Raw genomic sequence first — 16766 nt, forward strand, 5'->3', positions numbered from 1 at the left:
CTAGCCTGATCATCTGTGTTACCCCCTTCAGTGGATGTTGAGTTCTTTCAGGAGGCTAGATATGCTCTTCAGTATGGCTGTGATCCATCACGATTTTCAGAGCTAGTTATTAGATATACACTTATGTTTATCAGAAACTTTCTTTGCTAACATTCACCTATTTTTGCTACTCACTCCCATAATCACTAGCTCTAACCTCTCCTTTCTTGTCTTCTCTCCTATTATTATACATGCACACATTAGCCTCCAAACAATACAAATAGCAATCAACCTTTTAGTAACCCAAGACTCTCATCTGCATGAAGTTACACATAACAAGCTATTAATAATGGAATAATTTCTCTTCCCGAGAAAAGACATTAAAGATGAGAAAGTTTTATTCAAATCTGACAAATCAAACACATTTCCAATGTATCCTTACAAAAGGATAAAAAGGCAGATTAATTAGGCCTAGAATGAGTTTGGGTATCCATTCAGAAAAAATACACTTTGGGAGCCAGTGAAATTTATCAGCAGGTAAAGGAGTTTACTGCCAAGTCTGAGGACAGGAGTTTCATCCCTAGAGCCCATATGTGGAAAGAGAACACAAATTCCTATGATTGCCCTTTGAACTCCACATGTGTACTGTGGTATCCATCTGCCCACATACATAGATAATAAATAATATAATTAATTAAAAATTTAAAAGCCAAATGGTGTCCTCTAAGTAAACCTTTATGGAGAATCCTGTATTTATTTCTATGCACAACTGGACATCCATATGACTAAAGTCAGATTCTCTACAGGCAGGCATATACCTACTGCACAAAGGCATCTTTTCTAAGTTGTCACTCAAAATACAGAATTACCCATACTATGTCCTTTAGCAACTAATTCATCCTTCTCTAGAACTCCATAAAATTAAGTCCCAAATAATGAATCTGACTTTAGTCCTGTTTTCTATTTATGATGATAAAGTTTTATCTTTGGGGGAAGGGAAAGCAGTGTAAGAAAGGACTTTTTGTTTCAGCCTTTGGCTGAATGGGGCAATGGAAACCCGATGATTAGTGTTGCGCCAAATGCCTCAAAGTAGAGGATATAAAATCTCTTACTTTAAGTTTGTAGCCTTCCTTTTTTGAAAAGCTATTACCTAAGTGGTAGGCAATTTTTTTCCATTAGAAAGAATTATTCCTTCTTGGGACATTTTGGCTAAACTGCGTAGTGATTGTAGAGCTTACTTCCTGGGTAAGTATTTAAATCCATTTGTTAAAGTTGGCCTACCTGCAGTGCAGTACTTTTATTATGCCTGTGATCTTCAACCCTCTGAAGCAGGTGAATGGACAAATAGCACTATAAAAACTGAGTTGGCAAAACTGAAAGAAGACTTCAGTATCTTTAGTCAAAGACACTTCCATCAGACCTACCTCATTTGGAAAATATCAGTAATGTTATAACACAACATCTTATGTAACTGAACAAAGAACCACATGAAACATCACTGCCAAAGGAAACTGGTAAAATATTATAAGAAAATTTTAATAGTAGTTACTAAATTTCAATATTGGCTACAAAGCCTTTCCACAGTGAGTTCCTGGGAAAGGTAGAGTAATAGGGAAATAACTAATATCGTGTGATATCTGTCAAGTGGAAAAGATAATCACATCAAAGACTCCTTCAGCATACACGGAAAGGACCTATCAGGTCCTGTTAACCACCTCCTGTGCTAAAAAGCTTCAGGAGATAAAGGGTGAGGATGTATATTCCTCATGTGAACCCCTCTGAGGACACATCTGCATGCACTTCAGAAGAAGTAGGTGGTACTCATCTTCAACTACGTGGTTAACTGAGTTCCTTAAATTAAATGAACTCAAAGCACTTAGACATTTCTGCTGTCATTCCTTTAACTCTCAGTCTTTTAAAAATTGTCTGAAGTATCTGGAATTCATTTTTGTATGGTTTCCAAAAGGATAGGTAAGCCAGCTAGCTTTATGTCAACTTGACACAAATCGGAGTTCTTTTAAAAGAGGAAACCTCAATTGAGAATGTGTCCCAACCAGACTGGCTTATGAGCAAACTGATGGTGTATATCTCGATTGATGATTGGATGTAGGAAGGACTAGGTCATTGTGAAAAATACCGCCTCTGGGCTGGTGGTTCATGATGCTCTAAGTCAGCAAACCAACACGCCTGTAAGCTGAACTTCCCCATGGTTTCTGCTTCAGTTCTTGTTTCCAGGTTTCTACCTTGAGTTCCTGTCCCAACTTTACCAGATGATGGACTTCAAGGTGTAAGGGGAAATAAAACCCTTTCCTCTCAAAGGTGGTTTTGGCCCTGGTGTTTTATCACAGCAATGGAAACCTAAGATAACAAGAAATACGCTGATACTTGTCTTAGCAGAACTGCAGATGAGGATGCTTATTCAATTATGTTTCAATTCTCACTCTTTGCTTACTTCCTACTTTAAAGAATTTATATACATATATATATATATATATATATATATATATATATATATATAGAGAGAGAGAGAGAGAGAGAGAGAGAGAGAGAGAGAGAGGAGAGAGAAGAATTTATGTTTCAGTGAAATTTGGATAAAAAATAACTATAATTTTTAGATCTATTATTTTAGATCTATTATTTTAAATCTTACTCTGGGGGAAATACAGAGTTTCTACAGCCCACAATAATAAAATTTCTTCCAACTATAAAAAAAAGAAGCACATTGAGTGTGTTTAATCAAGTAGAGGACTGTGTTGCCATTAATACTGTCGTGATGACATGTACCTGCCTTGAAAATATGGCTAGATACCTCACGCCATGGGGCCTCTCCAAACCTATGTACCTGCCTTGAAAATATGGCTAGATACCTTACGCCATGGGACCTCTCCAAACCTATCAGCCACAAAAATCCCAACTTACAGGAATAAATTAGCAGACTCAAATTCCAGATGCAAACATTCCTATCAGGCCTAGAAGGCTCTTGGAAGTCGCATGGCAGTAAATATGATAATATTAAATCTTATTAGGAATACCCAAAGAATTTGATTGGCTCTATCCCAATTATACAAGAACAATCAGCCTCCAAGACAACAGCCTTTATGGTGGGGTTATCAAAGTTGGCCAAATACTAGATCTAAAGGGTATCTCTCTGGGGTTATAGATACAGGACAAGGAATTTTAGTATATTTGGAAATTGTTAAATATAATAAATAAAGAAATGCTTTAGAAAAGAATTCAGGTTCAAGACAGGTCACAGAGAAAGAATGTTATTTTGAAGAGAGAAAATGGGGGAACATGAAATAAGTCACTATAGGCTAAGATCCCATGATTCCCAAATAAATGGGTCTATAAGGTATCCCATAGTATAGCAAATATTGGAAAAACACTAGACAATATTCACAGTGAGAATCAAGTAAGTAAGCAGAATTACAGTGTGACTCCTTCTAAGTCTCGTTTCCCTTAGTGATTAGAAAGTAGCAATAAGATTTTTATGCCTTCCATATCTATGCAAGTGCAATATCTCCTAAGTCTGGCCTGGCCGCTCATCCCTCCTTCTAACATTAACAACATCTGGTACATGCAGAAGAGATTATTTTATTGGGAAGAAATTAAATGTTGCTATCTGACCTCTGTATTATGACTTCCCACTTCTCAAAATTGAAATCTAATATAATAGACAATGGAAACTGGCCCCCAAAACTATAATAATCTGAACACTAAAGATTAAGTTTTCCTAAATTTAGAACCAGTCTCTCCACATGAAGTTGTGGCTACAGAATCAAAATGAACATAATAAATGGAAATTAAATAATTTATTTATTTTGATTTTTTCAAGACAGGGTTTCTCGCTGTCCTGGAACTTGCTCTGTAGACAAGGCTGGCCTTGAACTCAGAAATCCACCTGTTTCTGACTCCCAAGTGCTGAAATTGAAAGTATAAGACACTACCACTTGGTGAAAAACTGAAATGTAATAATGAATTGTTTTAAATTTCAATAAAATAGACATGGAAGAGAAAAACATAATCAGTTTAGCAAAAAATGGTCAATGGCATATACAGAGGATTTTTAGTAAGATGCTGAATCCTTCATCTGCTATTTTCATATTTTTATTTCATTTGCTATTTGTGTGCATGAGTATATATGTGTATGTTTATATCCATGTGCGTGTGTGTGTGCATGTGTATGTGTGTGTGTGTGCATGTGTGTGTGTGTGTGTGTGTGTGTGTGTGTGTGTGTGTGTGTGTGTGTATCAGAAGACAGCTTTTCAGAATCGGTTCTACCCTTCCACTGTGGGATCTAAGACTTCAAATCAGGTATTCTGTATTCTTTGTCAGCTCACCAGCCCTATTACCCTTTTATGGTTCCTTCTCTCTGCTTTGTGCTTGTGGTTCAGGATGTCGTCTCTTAGCTTTCTGCTCCATGCCTCTCCTATCATTATGGATGCTTCCTCTGAAACAAGCCAAAAGAAGCCCTTCTTTCTACAAATTGCCTTGACCATGGTGTTTTATCACACCAACAGAAAAGTAGCATAAGTACAATGATATAAGCAAGTGAAAATGTTATGTTATAACCCATTATTTTGTACGGTAACTAAAAAGTGTTATTTTTAAGGGGGGGGGCGGCATTGAGGATATAGTACAGGAGTAGAGTGTTAGCCTATCATGCAGGGAATTCTAATTCATTATCCAGTAAGGTCATGAGAGCCTGCTGATCTCACACTCCCTTCATCATTTCTTTCTGCAAAAGGAGGTTAAAAACACCTCTCAGACTCAGTGCAAGAATATAGGGGAATTCCAGAACAGGGAAGTGGGAAGGGGTGGATGGAAGAATAGGGGGACGGAAGAGGGCTTGTGGGACTTGTGGGGAGTGAGGACCCAGAAAAGGGGAAATCATTTGCAATGTAAATAAAAAAATAAAAATAATAAAAAAAATAAACACCTCTCAGCTCTTCCCAGTCCCTGCCAGTATCAGCTTACCTTGCCCCCTTCCTCTTTCTCCCCTCTCCTGAGAAATCTTTTGTTATCCTTCTTATATATCTGTCTTAGTTAGGATTTCCATTTCTAAGAAGAGACACCATGGCCAAGGAAACACTTTTTCTTTTAATTTATTTATTTTTATTTTTTTATTCAATATATTTTTTATTTACATTTCAAATGATTTCAAGGAAACACTTATAAAAGCAAACATTTAACTGGTGCTGGAGAAGGAGCTGAGAGTTCTACATCCTGATCCAAAGGCAGCCAGGAAGAGTCTCTTCCATACTGGGGAGCCTCTTTCCATGGGCCAAGAATATTCAAACCACCACAATGTCCCACAAAGAGGCCCAAATGAGGAGCTTCCTGGATTTCTAGGGATGAAAATAATTGTGGTTAGTTGGAGGATGAAGAAAAAGGGGAAGCCTATTCTTCTACAGAGGAGAGAAATCCTAGTTCATCTGCCTCTCACTGGCCAGAATGCTTAAGAATAAACACCCTTCTGAAGGAACTCAGGGTATCTGCCCCTCCAAGCCCCATTGAGGCCATCTTCCCTCTTCTAACTTCCAGAGTATCTTCCCACTTTTACTTTCTTACTTCCTACCTCCTGAGGCAATACCCATTGCTCTGGGTCAAGGAAAATCTCAGTCCTTGAGAATCTGGGCCATTCTCTCCTTACACCCTATCCTCACACCTCAGTCTGCATGCATGCTTTTAGTTTGTTTCTACTTTGTGAAATCCCAATCAAGGCCTCTCCCTCTATCATCTCACACAGCAACACAGCAGTCTCCTGCTTTCTGCTTCTCTCACTTCCTTCCCCATCCTCTGCTCTGTTATTCCCAGCCTCACTTAGAGCCCTGATCTTGATTTATACTTTGAACTCACCTGTCTCTCAGCTCACCATATATCCTCTCTGCACTTCTCACAGGCACCTACACCATCCTCAGACATTTATCTCTGCTTCCTTGTACTAGTATCTTAACACAATAATAACATAGAACTTGTCAAGGCCATAGATGCCTTGACAGGACTTGACACCCACCCACTCATCTGTGAACTGAAATTTTCTGAAGAAGCGGTGTTTGTATTGGAATCCTATAGACTGACCGGCTGAATGACTGGCTGACTGACTGGGGACTGAGCAGGATTTCATGGTGTGGAAAGATAAGATTTTGTAGTTAAGGACCAAAATCTCATCTCAGGCTATCTTTAAACTTCCTTTAAAACCATCTGTTGGCGACTTTCCTTTGAGAAGTCCATACCTACATTTTCAAGGCGCCTTACTTTCTTCCTGTGTGTTGTTCTTCCCTCAATCTTAGTACTTAAAATTTCTTTTTTTTTTTTTGAGATTTTTTTTATTCGATATATTTTTTATTTACATTTCAAATGATTTCCCCTTTTCTAGCCCCCCACTCCCCGAAAGTCCCATAAGCCCCCTTCTCTCCCCCTGTCCTCCCACCCACCCCTTCCCACTTCCCCGTTCTGGTTTTGCCCTATACTGCTTCACTGAGTCTTTCCAGAACAAGGGGCCACTCCTCCTTTCTTCTTGTACCTCATTTGATGTGTGGATTATGTTTTGGGTATTCCAGTTTTCTAGGTTAATATCCACTTATTAGTGAGTGGCATACCATGAGTCACCTTTTGAGTCTGGGTTACCTCACTTAGTATGATGTTAAAATTTCTTAAGAAACTCCAAATATGCTAAAAAAACAAAAAACAATTTATGAACAATACATAAAGTTATGTACTGTACTTATTATACCTCTTGAAGCTTACTTCCTCTGGCTTGGGCCCAGGCCCTGAAATTTCTACCATGTCTAAAATAACACAGGACTGGAGAGATAGCTCAGCGGTTAAGAGCACTGACTGCTCTTCCAGAGGTCCTGAGTTCAATTCCCAGCAACCACATGGTGGTGGCTCACAGCCATTTGTAATGGGATCTGATGTCCACTTCTGGGTGTGTTTGAAAGACAGCTACAGTGTACTCATGTACATAAAATAAATAAATAAATAAATCTTAAAAACAAATAAAGTCTAAAATAACACACCCGGTTGTTACATGAGCCTACCACAACTGACTACTCAGACACAGCTCATAGCCAATTGAAAGGCTTCATTCCAGATGGCTGGAACTATTCTCAGGTTAACTACTCTCCAGAACCAGGCATAGCATGCAGTTAGCTCGAGCTTTGGCCTTTGGTTCCTAGGATAGAGCTAGGTCATTTTCCATGGGATTTTCTCTAGAGAAATGTTAATTCAGCAACATGGCTTCTCCATCAAAGGGTCACATCCAAAGACCTATGTCTGTGTGATCTGGTTGGAATATAGACACACCCTTATTACACACCTTTCATCCCAGACATGTAAGTAAGGTTAGTTTATAGAAGGAAGCAGCCATATTTGAAACTGATGTCTAATTGAGAAACAAACAAAGAAACTAATCAGAGAATGATTTGACAGAATGAGTCAGAGATAGGATAGACTCAACTCTCGTGAGAACAGCACAGGAAAGGCAGGCAAAGTGGGGAGGGAGAAATCAATTTTACTGGAATAGTTTTTTAGAGACATTTCAGGGAGAGACAGAATGAGCCAGAGAATGAGAAGGAGCCAGAAGATTAAAACAGATTGCCAGGATTAGTTTGAAGCCAAGCAGAGCAATTTAGTCAGAAGCCAAAGAAGCCAGTTGACTTGTTCAAGATCATAGCCAGTAAACGCTACAGTAGATTTTTATTCTTTTAATTATCAGTCATTATTTTTTTCTTTTGCTCCAGGCTACTTTTATTATCAGCAAAGGTCTCCAAGATATAATTATGAAAATGTAATAAACTTGACTGGGTAAGTAAAATATGACACTCAGAAATCAGAACTCAAGAGGAGATACTCTGGGCCTTGTGGCTTTGTCTCAGGCTCCACTCTGCTTGCCAAGACTGCTTGTGGGGCTATGCAAATTGGTCCTCTGAGCCCTAGGAATAGACCCCACAGTCCAGTTTAGGAAGGAACTCTACCTTGGATGTCAGGCAAAGATCACCAAGGGAGAAAGCAACATGCAAGAGGGAAGATGCTTGTGCCTATACTGTGTGGACCTCCAGAACCTACCTGAGTTTTAGGGATTCTAAACCTCTACCAGATTGGGTTTATGCACATCCACAAACAGTACCAACTGAACAGTATGCAGAAAGCTGACTTTGCAAATGTCTAGTTTATCAAAGTACATTTTCTACTTTAGTTTGTACAGTTCTCTTCCTGCCTATCCGTTCATTGGGGAGCTTAACTGTCCTTTGAAAGGGATACACACATTAACCTTCCATGTGGCCTTCCCATCTAATGCAGCTTGCAAGGTAACCTGCATGGTCAGAGACCTCCCCTACTCAGGAGACAGCCACGCTCGCTCCCTCATTCTGTCAGGAAACTCAAGTAGAAAAAAGTGACAGAAGCAGGTGGGAAGGGGCTAAAGGAAACCTCTCTGTCATTTTGAAACAGATCCCGATCCTGAGTTCCTTGGGACAGCGTCTTTCAGCCCTCACAGCAGAAAAAAAAAACTAACATATAAAAAAGAAAGAATGCTGTTTGGGGCCGATCATAAAGCACTCAGAAAGTTGACATGGGAGGATCATGATCTTTGAGGCTAGCCTGGGCTATGTGACAAGACTGTGTCAACAAAACAACAAAAAGTCACTGGAACAGTTGGGAAGGGGGAATCTCAGTGTTTCTCTTGTGTAAAATGGGAGCAGAACCCACAGAACAGTTTTAAAGCCTCAGTAAAATAGTCTGTACCAGTTTGTAAAAATCTGTGAATGGCATGGATAAGGCTTTAATCTCTAGGAGAGATGCCACAAACCACGAGGAGCCTTAGGAGACCCCTAGCAGGAGCTCCGGCCATGTTGATGTTCTTTAAGTCAGACCCCCCAACCCTATCCAGCCCTAGCTTAAGTACCTGGAAATGTTAGGTATAGCACTCCCCAAACTCCTTTGGGGCCCTCCCTGATTATTACTCATGCTGTGTATCTGGAGCTCAGAAATATTGTCAGTGGAGCTTTGCCTTGTAAGGCCCTGCAAACATAAATGCCCTTTAGAAGTTAGCCAATTGGTGACTGGCTTCAGTCACTGGAGGTCAGGGATCCTTTCTTACATGGCTGGTTTGAGAAATTATGGCATGCCGGGTATAGCAAGTCAGCCAAGACCTTGGATGTCAAGAGGTTTTGTTAGCTGAGGTCTACTAGGCACAGAGAACTCTGGGGACTTAATGCACCAGATACAACTAAAGTGTTCTCACACTGACTGGTGGGATCATACACAAGACAGCCATGAGGACATGCAGCCCAACTCCTGGCTAACATCTGGCTCTCATACAACCTTAGAGAAACAATGAGAGTCAGAAAAATGTGAACACATATGTCTATGGGTTATTTTTACTGAACCTTGAGAGTCAAGATGGTGCAGACAAAATGCTAACACTCACTCTGAGGCTTGCTCTTCTCAGGAATCCTGTTTGAGCACTGATGAAGATTCTGCATGCCCAGTGCTTTGCACATGAAAATTTGGACACGGAAGAAAATTTTCCATCATGGAATAAGATGGAGAGACTATTTCCCAGCCTGTAAAGATCCCTAAGGCAGATTGTCTCCTTGCCTCCTGGGAACTGGGTCTGTCCTAGGTAGAAATCCATTTTCAACCCTGGCAGACAGATCTCCTGAGCCACCACTGCCAATCACAGTAATGCTGGGTTTTAATATCTTGGTGCAAGCTGCCTGCGGTTTTCCTCCCCCGCTTTTGCTACATTTCATTTTCTACCTGCTACAAGCCAAAAAGGTCCTTTTGTCAAGTCATGTTTTATAGCCATTTGGGGGATTTGGAGGCAGAACCCAGCATTGTCGTCTCATTGAGCTTTCAGGAGCTGCAGGCATTTCTTTCTGCCCAGAAGAATCAAATCCTTCGAGCTAGGTCTTAAAGGCTGCATAATCGTGTTCCAGTGAGTTATGTGTTTTCCAGAATGAGTCTTCAACACAGGGCACGTGAGAAACGGGGAGTCTGCTAGGAACTGTTCAGAGACCAGTGGCTTCTTCCCAGCCACACTTCTCTCTACTTATCCCTTGTCAAAGAGGACGCTCTGATCATATAATTGACTACAGGGTCTAGATAGGAAAATCTGTCAAATCACTTTACTGACATTCTGCCTTAGCATTTTTATATAGAATAAAAAATTCCTGATGTTTGGATAGATTATTTTTAATGGATTTGTTTAGTTTATGTTTTGAAGTCTGGGAACTTCACTATCTGTGGACCAACCTTTAGCAAGGTCTGTCACATATCACGTCAATGTCTTATGGTTATCTGGCAAAGGCACACACAACAGTGGTGTATGAAAAAGGAAATAAAAAGGAACCTGACTCTCACTGCAGCTAACTGTTTTCTATAAGGAAAAGCTGCTCTCCGTTATTCATGAGTGTCTGGCCCCAGGTTCTAAATATCATCCTGAAGGAGCACCCTGTCAATCCTTCCTCAGCTCACTTCAAGGACCAGCCTTCAAAACGAGTGTGTGGGGGGACAAATCGTATTCAACCCTTGTTCTCTAAGCAACTGAATCTAAGAGCTGAAGACTATCTGATCCATCGGGTTTTGAATAGTTCTCAGCACTGGAAAAAAATGATTTTAATACAATTTTTATATGGGTATCCCAGTTAGTTTAATCGTCAACTCAATACAGCTTAGAGTCATCTGAGGAAGGGGTCTCAATTGAGAGATTGTTCGAAACAGTTTGGCCTGTCAGCATATCTATAGAGAAATTATCTTTATTGTTGATGGATATAGATGTTCAGCCCACTGTGGGCAACACCATTTCCTGAGGAGGTGGTCTTGGGCTATATCAGAAAGCTAGCTAAGTATGGTCTAATGAACAAGCCAGAAAGGCAGTAAAGTTCCTCCTTGAAGCTTAAGTCAAATTGGTGAGGACTAGCCTCTGTCATCTGAGGGTTCTCGAGAATGAGAGCACTGGGTCAGCATGTAGTCAGACTCGGGCAAGGATGCAGGTGCAAGCTGGCAGGTAAATCATTGTTCTGAAGCTGCACTTGGAGACAGCTTTCAGTTCTCTCTCTCTCTCTCTCTCTCTCTCTCTCTCTCTCTCTCTCTCTCTCTTTCTCTCTCTGATTCTCTCTCATGACCCCTCCCTCCCTCTTGTTCTCTCTCAGTTCACCTGAGTCTTTTATTGTTTACATACTTCCTTGTTATACAATAATACATAATCAAAAAACTTCTCATTATTTTCCTCAAGAATATGATTTTTCCTGAAAAATCCCACGTAACTACGTCACAAGAAAGCACAATGCACACACTAAGTCACAATTTAGTGTCTGCTAAAGCAAGTTATACATTAACTTTTAACTCTCAGAAAAACCTCCAAATCACAAGTCAACTAGTCATAAACTTGCGATTACACTAGCATAAGAAAAAAAAGGTGCTAAACATGTCAGGGCAATGTTAATATTTTTTTTCTTTTTTTTATTCGATATAATTTATTTACATTTCAAATGATTTCCCCTTTTCTAGCCCCCCCCCACTCCCCGAAAGTCCCGTAAGCCCCCTTCTCTTCCCCTGTCCTCCCTCCCACCCCTTCCCAGTTCCCCGTTCTGGTTTTGCCAAATACTGTTTCACTGAGTCTTTCCAGAACTCCTGCTTTCTTCTTGTATCTCATTTGATGTGTGGATTATGTTTTGGGTATTCCAGTTTTCTAGGTTAATAACCACTTATTAGTGAGTGCATACCATGATTCACCTTTTGAGTCTGGGTTACCTCACTTAGTATGATGTTCTCTAGCTCCATCCATTTGCCTAAGAATTTCATGAATTCATTGTTTCTAATGGCTGAGTAGTACTCCATTGTGTAGATATACCACATTTTTTGTATCCACTCTTCTGTTGAGGGATACCTGGGTTCTTTCCAGCATCTGGCAATTATAAATAGGGCTGCTAAGAACATAGTAGAGCATGTATCCTTATTACATGGTGGGGAATCCTCTGGGTATATGCCAAGGAGTGGTATAGCAGGATCTTCTGGAAGTGAGGTGCCCAGTTTTCGGAGGAACCGCCAGACTGATTTCCAGAGTGGTTGTACCAATTTGCAACCCCACCAGCAGTGGAGGAGTGTTCCTCTTTCTCCGCACCCTCTCCAACACCTGCTGTCTCCTGAATTTTTAATCTTAGCCATTCTGACTGGTGTAAGATGAAATCTTAGGGTTGTTTTGATTTGCATTTCCCTAATGACTAATGAAGTTGAGCATTTTTTTAAGATGCTTCTCCGCCATCTGAAGTTCTTCAGGTGAGAATTCTTTGTTTAACTCTGTACCCCATTTTTTAATAGGGTTGTTCGGTTTTCTGGAGTCTAACTTCTTGAGTTCTTTATATATATTGGATATTAGCCCTCTATCTGATGTAGGATTGGTGAAGATCTTTTCCCAATTTGTTGGTTGCTGATCTGTCCTCTTGATGGTGTCCTTTGCCTTACAGAAACTCTGTAACCTTATGAGGTCCCATTTGTCAATTCTTGCTCTTAGAGCATACGCTATTGGTGTTCTGTTCAAAAAATTTCTCCCTGTACAACTTCAGCAAAGTGGCAGGTTACAAAATCAACTCAAGCAAATCAGTGGCCTTCCTATACTCAAAGGATAAGCAGGCTGAGAAAGAAATTAGGGAAATGACCCCCTTCACAATAGCCACAAACAGTATAAAGTATCTTGGGGTGACTCTTACCAAACATGCGAAAGATCTGTATGACAAGAACTTCAAGACTCTGAAGAAGGAAATGGAAGAAGACCTCAAAAAATGGGAAAACCTCCCATGCTCATGGATCGGTAGAATCAATATAGTTAAAATGGCCATTTTGCCTAAAGCACTATACAGATTCAATGCAATACCCATCAAAATCCCAACTCAATTCTTCACAGAGTTAGAAAGAGCAATTATCAAATTCATCTGGAACAACAAAAAACCCAGGATAGCTAAAACTATTCTCAGCAACAAAAGAAAATCTGGGGGAATCAGTATCCCTGACCTCAAGCAATACTACAGAGCAATAGTGTTAAAAACTGCATGGTATTGGTACAGTGACAGGCAGGAGGATCAATGGAACAGGATTGAAGATCCAGAAATGAACCCACACACCTATGGCCACTTGATCCTCGACAAAGAGGCTGAAAACATCCAATGGAAAAAAGATAGCCTTTTCAACAAATGGTGCTGGTTCAACTGGAGGTCAGCATGCAGAAGAATGTGAATTGATCCATCCTTGTCTCCTTGTACTAAGCTCAAATCCAAATGGATCAAGGACCTCCACATAAAGCCAGACACTCTGAAGCTAATAGAAAAGAAACTGGGGAAGACCCTTGAGGACATCGGTACAGGGAGAAAGTTTCTGAACAATGTTAATATTTTTAACTTGCCTTAAATTAACAAAACATCTTCATTAAGTTCATCCAAATATCTACTTCTATAGTACTTTTCAAACTCTTTTCCACATGTAATATTAATTCATCTTGCAGCTTCCCCCAGGACTCCTTCACAAGCCCAAATTCTGCCTCTTAAAATTTGTACCCTAATTTCCTTAGGCAGTCAATGCCAGGGAGTCAAGTCAGTATGTTCCAATCTTTCCAGAAAGGTCAGTTCACTGATCCAATTGCTCTCTCATGGGGTCCAAACGCTTCTATTCATCCTTTATCTCTTTTATATGCATATCTTCCAATTTTCCTCTATAATATTTTGGATCAAGCTTTCTATTATTAGAGATTTCCTCTTGTGATGGCTTTTACCATTCCTCATGATCTAGTACACCCAGCTCTTTCTCCCTGACCTTGTGCCTTGTATTTTCTATGGACATCCCTGTCCTTAGTAACCAGGACTAATTCCTTTTCCTTGGAGTCTTTAATTCTCTTAAGTACTAAATCTTCAGTTCTCTCAAAAACATTTCCTGCTTCAAACAAAGTAATCATTGTGAGTTGGTTAAAGTTTCCCAGAGAACAGTTAATGCCATCAGCCTCTGCATCCACATGTTCTGACATGCCTGGGTTGACTGCTTGAATGACCAGGACCAAATCAGTGTGTTCTTTATAGACATCAGAGCCATTCCCTTCTCTAGTGATACCCTCAATCCCTTTCCCAGAAAACTTTACCAGAGTTGTATTTGAGGGCAAATATGGTATAGAGAAAGGCAAAGCCGTCAATCACACAAGAAAGAGCAGCACCATCATATACTAGAAAGCCAGAGATGCATTATTGAGGTTCATGGTGCTCCAGCAGCTGAAACTGTGTCATGAGCCACACTGGCAACCATGTCGTACCTGACATCAAATAAATCCTTTCCTCCTTTTTTGATCATGGTGTTAATCCATTTGATGGAATGAAACTAAACATAATTTTGTACTAGAAAAGTGGAGCGCTGTTGTGATGAATTTTTATGGGTTTTATTTATGCTTTGGGTTGTTTTGTTGGAAGGATTTGGAAGATTCTTGCTGGAAAAAGTGAGAGCACAATAGGCTGTTCTTATGGGAGCTTGAAAGGTATGCATTCTGAGAGAAACTTAAGACTGTGGGAAACTTAGCTTGGAATGTTTCAGAAGAGAGCATGAACTCTAGCTAAGCAGAGCTGTCTTAGTTAGGGTTTTACTGCTGTGAACAGACACCATGCCCAAGTCAACTCTTATAATGACAACATTAACTGGGGCTGGTTTGCAGGTTAAGAGCCTCAGTCCATTATTCTCAAGGCAGAGCATGGCTGTGTTCAGACAGGTGTGGTTAGAAGACTGACTTGCAGGCAGCTAGGACTAGGGTCTTAAAGCTCATGCCCACAGTGACAAGGTCATACCTCCTAGTAGTGCCACTCCCTGGGCCTGTTGTGTGAAATATTAAAAATGTTGACCCGACACATTCCCACACTTGTACCACTGCCCCGGGGCAGTCTGGGCGGCCATGCACTGGTGGGCAATGGCTGCCTTGTTTTTATCTCATGGAGATTCTAATTCTGAACTCCACAATCTCTCCACCCAGCGCACTAGGTTCCTACTGGCAAGTTGCCATCATGCTAATCCTGTGCTTCAAATCCCCCACGACCTTTGAGGAGTACCTCAGGCAAACTCACGCTTGGCCGCCATACCTTTCTCTCTTGAACCCAGATGAACATGGGCCAAACATATACAAACTATCACATGAGCCAACAGGCATTTTGTAATATTTTGGCTAAGATTCTGTGTGTGTCCATCAGTGGCTAAACAAACAGCTGTGATGGATAAATGATCAATACCATTGAGATGAAATCATCTGTTCTTCACTGGGACAAGAGGAATGTGTTTTCTCGGTGTTGGCACACAGGAACTGTGGTCCAAGAGATGATCTCAAGCTGGCTGTTGAACACTGCTAGTGCCAACAGTCACCCATATATTACTGATTTTGAAGGCATGAATGCAGCAGGATTGAAAGGGGTATGGAGAGAAACTGAGGCTTGGCACTGTGTGACAGGGTTAGAGACCATGAACAGCGGCCAGGAGAGGCCATTGGTGAAGATGCAGCCTCAGTTGCCCTAGAAACACTATTGTATTGGATAGCAGGTCTGTGAGTAGACAGCAAGAACAGTGGCAGATGTGAAGGATTGTCTGAGCCCATGAGACAAGCTATGTGTGCTGCAAGTGGTAGAGATGGAGAAATAGAACTGCCCAAGCCTTTTGAGACCATATGGTTATTAGTGCTTCCCAGATGCTGGACAATGAGCGACATAAGAATTTAGTTTACACACTTGTATTTTGGTTTTGATTTTTTTCCCCATGGTCCAGTTCATCTCTTGTGAAATAAGCATATTTAAGAATGTAATTTGCTTTTTACTTACAGGAACCCACAGTTAAGAAACTGGGTTTATAAAGAGACTTTGGACTTCTAAAGTATTGAAATATCTAAAGACTGGGAAAATTTTAAAAATCCAATTTTTTTATATATTAGGAAATAATTGCTTCCTGTTATTTTTTGTTATTTTTATGTTTGTGTGGGTATCTTCTTTCGGGTTTGTTGGAAGAAGATTACTTTCTTGTTTTTTCTAGGGTGTAGTTTCCCTCCTTGTGTTGGCATTTTCCATCAATTATCCTTTGTAGGGCTGGATTTGTGGACAAATATTGTGCAAATTTGGTATTATCATGGAATATCTTAGTTTCTACATCTAGGATGATTGAGAGGTTTACAGGGTATAGTAGCCTGGGTTGGCATTTGTGTTCTCTTAGGGTCTGTATGAGGCCTGCCCAGGACTTCTAGCTTTCATCATCTCTGGTGAGAAGTCTGGTGTGATTTTGATAGGTCTGCCTTTATAAGTTACTTGCTCCTTTTCCCTTACTGCTTTTAACATTCTTTCTTTGTTTAGTGAATTTGGTGTTTTGATTATTATGTGCCGGGAGGATTTTCTGTTTGGTCCAGTCTGTTTGGAGTTCTGAAGGCTTCTTTTATCTTTATGGGCATCTCTTTCTCTAGGTTAGGAAAGGTTTCTTCTACAATTTTGTTGAAGATATTTACTGAGTCATTAAGCTGTAAATCCTCGCTCTCAATTATACCTATAATCCTTAGGTTTAGTCTTCTCGTTGTGTCCTGGAGTTCCTGGATGTTTTGAGTTACCAGCTTTATGCATTTTGCATTTTCTTTGACTTTTGAGTCAATGTTTTCTATGGTATCTTGAGCAGCTGAGGTTCTTTCTTCTATCTCTTGTTTTCTGTTGTTGATGCTTGCATCTATGACTCCTGAATTCTTTCCAAGGTTTTCTATCTCCAGAGATGTCTCACTTTGTGATTTCTTTATT

The sequence above is a fragment of the Apodemus sylvaticus genome, chromosome 1 (genome assembly GCF_947179515.1).
Source record: "Apodemus sylvaticus chromosome 1, mApoSyl1.1, whole genome shotgun sequence".
Lineage (NCBI taxonomy): Eukaryota > Metazoa > Chordata > Mammalia > Rodentia > Muridae > Apodemus > Apodemus sylvaticus.